Below are 7586 nucleotides of genomic sequence, written 5' to 3' on the forward strand. Positions count from 1 at the left end.
ATAAGCCTAAGTTTCACTACAAGAGAAAGGAAGAAAAAAGGCTTTTGTTTTGTTTTGTTGAAACCTGCTACTCCAGTTAGAATTTTTTTTTTCCAAAAACAAAGAACGTAGCCAATAGTCACTCTATCTGATCTTGTGAGATTGATGCTAATCTCCTTGGGTTTTTGTCTACCTGTCCCAGGCATGAAGTAGTGAGGTCAGCTTTACCTCTACCAGATGTGGAGGAAAGCTCTTGTAGTCTAGCCAAGCTCTGCACTGTTAGCAGCTTATAGCATTTCCCAGCTGGATATAATTGGCATCATTTAGCTTGGGAGGTGCTTGATTGTGAGTGTTAGTTCTCCTCTCTTGTCATTTTCCTGTGCTCACCACCCTCTAACTGTTCAGAGAATTTTTATAAACCACATCACTATACTTTTTGTTTCCGAAGATGAATGCCCAAAGTGGAAGTAGAACTTCCATAACAAAGAGGCTCAAAGTTGTCAAAGTGAATGAGATTTATATATCCTGCATATAAAGTTAATATTAATAATGAAATGAGATAGATTTGAAAGTACTAAAAAATTCCATATGATACAAACATATGCCTATGTTTTCATTTCTATTGGTGGAAGTCAGAAGTCCTAATTTTGTAACATCAACAAAGAACTGAAGTGTTTCCATGTTAGTAATAGAGTACACATGTAGGCACAGTACTTTTTTGCTTGAATTGGGGGGTGATCAAACAACTTTTGTGAGGATTGGAGGAAGACTTTTTATCACTGAATTAGCAAAGACCTGAGTAACAAATAGTATCTCTTAGGGATTCAGAGATTCATAATCTGAGAGAGTAAGGATACATTTTTGGTATGTAAATCAATTGAATCACAAATTCAGACATTGAAACTGAAGTCACACTATATCACTTAAGTGATATATTCACTATATTCACTTAAGACCCTGTACTTCATGAATAAATTATGAATTATGATTCATATGAATCATAATATGATTCATCAAATATGAATCAAATAGAAATTATGATTATACAATATATAAACTATAAACAATATAAACTATATTCACTTAAGTCCCCTTAAGTGAATCTTGTTTGTTGGACAAGAGAGCATTCCTATTTAGCAGTACTTTTATATTATGCAAATGTCATTCTTAAAATCCCACATTATTGTAAATGATATCTGTTATAAGTATCTCATAATAAACATGATTAGAATCATAGTTCAAGCTTTTAAAAATTGTTATAGCAACTTGAATGCTGGTAGCTAGAGTATTTCTTGACTTGGTAAATTATGTATATAATTACTCTAATAGTATTATGACATTAGATAGTATTTTGGGACTTTGTTATGGCATGGAGGACTTCACCAGTTAGTAAAAGAAGTGCTTCTCCTTTATTATTAGAAGTCATTTGGATTGCAGCACACTAAGTACCAAAAGGATATTAGCCCAGAAAAAAATCTTACTGACCCCCCACCTCAGAAGGTAAAGGAACTGAAATTAGCACTATTTGATTTTTGCCCTTGTGAAACACAACTACATTTTTAGAGGCATAAATGCATTTAAATTCAAAACAAGTTCAGGTAGACTAGATAATGTCTGGTTAACATCTGTTTGGATTCAGTCACATAGTAAATACTATTTTATAGCCTGCTTTTCCTCTTTAACATAATAATTATCTTTCTAAGTCAAATATTCACCTACAGTATCATTTTAATTGGTATATAGCACTATATTGCTAGGAGGAAACAATTTATTAGATATGTAGATTTTTTGTAATTGTTCATTATAATGAACATAACCTAACACCATGAGCACTTCCTAGTATGCCCTAAGTGCCTTAAATGTATTTTGTTAAACAATCATAGCCACCTCATGAAACAGGTTCTGTTATTATCAGCTTTATTTTGCAAATTTAGAAGTTATAAAGCAGTATGTCTAGAATCTCAGTAAGAAATAACAAAATCAGGGTTCGAATCTAGCAGCTCAATGATATCAGGTACCATATTCTTAATTTCTGTACTTTAAGCACTATTTTAAGTAAGACCATGATGAACATCTCCTAGCTACCTTTTTATTCACATCTGTATTTCTCAAGTGTAAATTCTTAGAACTGGAATGGATGTGCATACACAATTTAAAGACTCTTAAAAATCATTAATTGTCCCCAAAATGCTGCACTAACTTATATCCCTACCAGCAGTGTCTGAGGTATTCTTCAAAACACTGTCTCTCCTGTGTACCAGTGGAATTAATGTCTTAGTTATTTTTCTAATTTAATAGATCATTTTTAAAGTGTTATATTTCATTTATTTCTTTATATAAAGTTTTAATTTACATTTTGGGGAACTAGTTTCTTATAAAAAAGGATGAAGTTAAACATAAGCTACCACTTTGGTGACATTTCTTCTTTTAGTTATTCTGCTTACATGGCTAAGTGAACATTCTTTAGGACTTATTCAAAAATCATATATTTATGATATTTTATCATATTTAAAATATGATAAAGTTTATCATACTTTACTTTAGTACCTGGTACTCTTTATACTGTGGTATTTTATTAGCTTTACTGATCATCACATTGGTACCTTTATTTACATGGTCCTTTACACCTTTCTAATGGTTTTCTGTATATCATGTCCTCATGTGACAAATGGGGACCTGAAATTTAAGGAACATTGATTAACATAATTAGGCTTTTGGTGTTAATATCCAAGAGTTCTCCAGAGCACCAGATTATTTTTACAAATCTGTGGAGACCTCAGGAGAATAAAATTGTAAGTGGTTTCTGGTTGTTTGGGTTTCCTAAGCCATTCCAAAGAAGATAGATTTCCAAAGGCTCAGAGTATGTGAAGCCCCCTGCAGGGAAGGCTCTTCTCCCTTTTTAAATTGTATTCAACATTTACAATACTTACCAAGGATCTACCTAGAATCTGTAGCTGGTGGGAGCTGAGAGCAGAGTTTAGGGGTGGACAGCAAGAGAAAAGGATATTAAAAAATAAAGGATAGGGGCGCCTGGGTGGCTCAGTGGGTTAAGCCACTGCCTTCAGCTCGGGTCATGATCTCGGGGTCCTGGGATCGAGTCCCGCATCAGGCTCTCTGCTCCGCAGGGAGCCTACTTCCTCCTCTCTCTCTGCCTGCCTCTCTGCCTACTTGGGATCTCTCTTTGTCAAATAAATAAATAAAAATCTTAAAAAAATAAAAAAATAAAAAATAAATAAAGGATAGTGAGCCCTGGGAGGGACTTGCTTTCCATTGTATTCCGGTGTGTAATATGGTAAACACTAGATAAATACTCAGTTAATAGAGTAAGTTTGAAAGGAAAATAATCAGAATAATATACCTGAACACCCTAAGAAAACTTCAAATTCCGAAAGAGCTCTTTATAAAGTCTCAAAATATCCTTTTTTTCAACAAAGATCTTGTCTATACCTGTGACATTTTTCATATTCATATATCACTTAGTATGAGATGGGACACCTGGATTTTAGCTCATTCTTTAACACCAATAAACTGTATAAAAACTCTAACCTCATTGAAGGCAGTTTCCTCAACAGTAGAAGGAAGATTTGTATGAGGCAAAAGTGAGACGATGAATGAGAAACACACAGTAAAAATATGATCTATTAATTTAGGAGGGTGGAGCTCGTGACAGGAGATCAGGCAAGCCCAGGCCGGGCTGTTAGAGCACCAGAAGTCTGGCAAGCCCTGCCCTACCCCAGGCAACCCCAGGAGGACAGTGCTTTATCCATTTCTTCAAATAAAGTCAGAGGTGGAGTATCTATGCTGGTAATGAGTTCCATGTTCTCATATCCCGACCTCAGCACAAATGGAAAACATCTATTTGCTTTCCACATAAACTCACTTCTTGATCTTAAAAGAGTTTTTCAGACCAGTAGAGGTGTCACCTTCTGTAATTTGGGCATAGAAAAACTCTATATAATTTAGATTACAGAGGTGATTTGAATGCTTGCAAAAATGTTTTTTTTTTAAACCCAACAGAGTTATGATGCTATATTTGAAGATGGAAACCATTGTTACAAATTCGATTTCAAAATATTTACTTCCCGGAACCAGGGTAAAGTCTCTAGAGAACCACTACTAGTTACTAGCTCATTTCTTTCAGATGCACTGGAGTGAGTCTGCTACTTTGCCAGTATGGTTCTGAACCACAAAATTTCATCTTTGGTTGAAACTCCTCCAAGCGAGACCATGTGCAATTCTCCAAGTTCATCATTCATCTTTCAGAACATGGCCTGGTACATTTTATGACAACTGTAAAAGCGTGTCTTACAAGTCTTGGTGGGCAAAGCTAGCTTCACAGGGTCCTCAGCAGAGCCTGGCACGTGCAGGAGATCAGTAATGGAAGGTGGGATAGGGATCAAGAAAATTCTAACAAAGACAGGCTTGCACTTCTGCTACAATGGGAGGAGGGAGACTGTAGTGGAACTAAGTGAAGGCAGTCGGAGTCTACAGGGAATTCATGGGTTCTGAGAGCACACTGAGCTCACATAGCGCTGGGAACAAGGTGCCAGGTACCAAAGAGAATTCAGGTAGTGTTGAACTGACTCAGGAGCAGGCAGGCCATTCGGCTGCTAGATAGTTCTACTCTAAGAGCAGATTTCTGGCCTCTGTGAAGCATGCATTTAATCTGACCTATCATGGACCGGTATGGACATTGCACGGTGGTACCTAGGGCTAGAAGAGCCACATTACAGATATAATCAAAACTGAAAAAACTCTGAAGTCCGATAGTCTGAAGGTTTTGCCATATCCCACTGGTGTGATTATAGGCAAATTATTGAACTGTGCCTCAATTTTTTCATAAGCAAAACAGAATAATAATAGCCCATTTCCACATGGTTATTGTGAAGATGCAGTAATATAATTCCTGGTAAGTACTTAGTAAAATGTCATGGGCATAGTAAAGCCTGAATATTATTAATTATTATTGTTTGGGAATTTAACTTTTACCAAGTGGGGAAAAATGACACAAGCCTTCACACTAGCTTTCACTCACCCTTTCCCCTCCCTCTTTTCTTGCTAATAATTACTCATTTCTAGGTCCCACCTCAGGCATCATCTCCTCCAGGAAGCCTTCCATAGCTGTTGCCCACCATCTACCCCATCCCAGAATGGGTCAGTTACTGCCTTTGTCTTCCCATCATCTCTTCAGAGAATATCTCTACATTTCACAGATTTTTTGTAATTATATTTTCTCAACTTTGTCACAAGACTAAGTTTTGAGAAACATCAAAATAAGGATTGTTTATCTTTGGGTGTCCAGAACGTGGCAGAGGACACCGACAGAGCAGTCTTTACCAGGCTGACTACCTCATGCCAGCCTGAAGGCAGGCTCCTAGGGGCAGCCTTTCCCATGCTGCCTCCTCAGCCTGGGCTGCACCATGACCCATGGAAGGTCTCCAACTCAGATGGACCTGTTTCTTGTTCTCTTCAGCTAAGCAAAACAGACAGTTGGGCCATTATCGAGTAATTCAGGCAAGAGAAGCAGCCAAAGCACATGTTTTTATCTGAGTTACCCAAATTGGCTGACTCCCCAGCCTGCAGTTACTAGGTAATTGCTCAATCTTCCACTTGGCTTTTGCTGTGCAAATGTGGCTACAGAGTCTTTTCATTTGTTGAGTGGCTCCTCCCATCCTCTACTGAATACAGCTTAAAACAACTTTACCTTTCACCATCATCATGGTACTGTTCTGGGTTGTAGCTGACCTCCATTAATCTTCAAAGTAGGCTGACATGTTGGATATGGGGTTTTGTTTTGTTTTTTTTTTTTTTTTTTTTTTGGTTTTTTGGTTATTCGGTGTCAACCCCGCTTTTTTTTTTTTTTTTTTTTTTTTTTTGGTGTGAGGGAAGAAGATCCAGGGACATACAGGATACATACACATATATTCGCGTAAAACCAAACAACTCAGTCATAAGTGTTGCACACTGGAAACTGTCTATGTTTTGGCCTCAGGTTCAGGACATCCCTTTCTCATTAACCTGTGACCATTGGCTCACTGTAGTCAGGGAAAGATCACAGGGTCTGGTTTCAGATAGAGCCTTGTTCTGAATTTAGCCTAGTTCAGCCTTATTACCTATGTGACTTTGGATATATCATTTACCAGTATATCACATGCTGTTTAACACTTAACAGTGCAAGCCGCCCTCTCTCATCGGGGCTATTAAAATTGCTACACAATTATTTTCCCGGCTTCCACCTCCTCTCCCTTAAAAGACGTTCACACAGATCTATTTGAAACCTAGGTTAATACTTTTCTTCTCAAAAGTCTCTAGTGCCTTCCCTTCACATTCAGAAGAAAATCCAACATTCTGCATGGCCTTGAAAGGCACTCTTCATCAGGTAGCTGCCCTGGTTCTAACCTCTTACTTTTCGACCTTGTCTTTTCCCCTTGTCCCCACTCACTCACTCCCTTGCTCTCTTGCTTCCAGTCACACTGGCCTCCAGGGGGCTTCAGACAAGTAAAAAGGATAAAATAGTGCTTTCAGGATTTAGAAGACACATTGGGTCTGCCACTTTTTGACTCTGTGACTCTGGAAAAGTTGCTTATGCTCTTGGAGCCTGTTTTCTCTTCTATAAATGAGCATACCACTACCCACATTGCAGGGCTGCAATGAAGATTAAATAAATGAGAAAGGACAGATAAAGCAGTTAGCCCAGTACCTGGCATATTGTCAGCCCTAAGTCAGGAACTGGTGGCTACTGGAATGACAGATGAGGCTAAAGGGAGAGGGTGCTCTGAGGCAGGAAAGCAGCACTAGAGCTTTCCCTGAAACACTAAAAACAGAATTCCCACTCTCCCTGGCAACCAGGTCTTCAATTTCAAGCCCAATTTCTGCTGAAGTTCAGCCCAACTCCTACATTTGATGTTGTTAGTAGAAACATTTATACTACTATCAGTTACCTATTTAAAGGCACTGTTAATCTCCTCTGTGCAAGCATCCTCCCAGCCCACAACTCTTTGCTCTGGTCTGAAAGAAGCCAGTCCCTCCGAGAATGTATTTCTCTGAAGCCTGATTGATCTTGATTGCCTTTCATGGCTCCTGTCCAAGTTCTCTGTATCTCTTCAGCTCTAGGTCCCATTCAATACAGGCTTTTTACCAAAGTGGAGTTGGAACTTCTAGTCTTCACCAGTGACATTGGCCCATATTTCAGGTTTCATGGGGCTTTCTTGGTCTCACTGCTACATGAGCTCTGGTAATCTGACATCTCTGCCAACTTTATTTTTGCTTTTTTCAGTAGATACCTTGGGGCCACACTTCTCCATTGCCGAAGGAGTGGCCAGTGTCTGCTGTTGAGACTGTTCTTACCTTTGTGCTAATATGTATCCATCCTAGCCAGATGTCTCCTGTCTGCTGAATAATTTTCTCTACTGAACTGTAAATTCAAGACTTCAGTGCTCCTGGGTCAAATGTTTCTTTTGGACTATTGAATATAAGAGTAAGTGGATTTGACACCTAGTGTCTTCTATAGCATTTGGTGTTTTATTAAGCTAAATGAGCAAATAATATAAAATTGTGTTTAATAGCCCAGGGAATTGAGTAAGTGCTGTCCATTGGGCCTAAATAAT

Source organism: Mustela nigripes, chromosome 14, assembly GCF_022355385.1.
Source record: "Mustela nigripes isolate SB6536 chromosome 14, MUSNIG.SB6536, whole genome shotgun sequence".
Lineage (NCBI taxonomy): Eukaryota > Metazoa > Chordata > Mammalia > Carnivora > Mustelidae > Mustela > Mustela nigripes.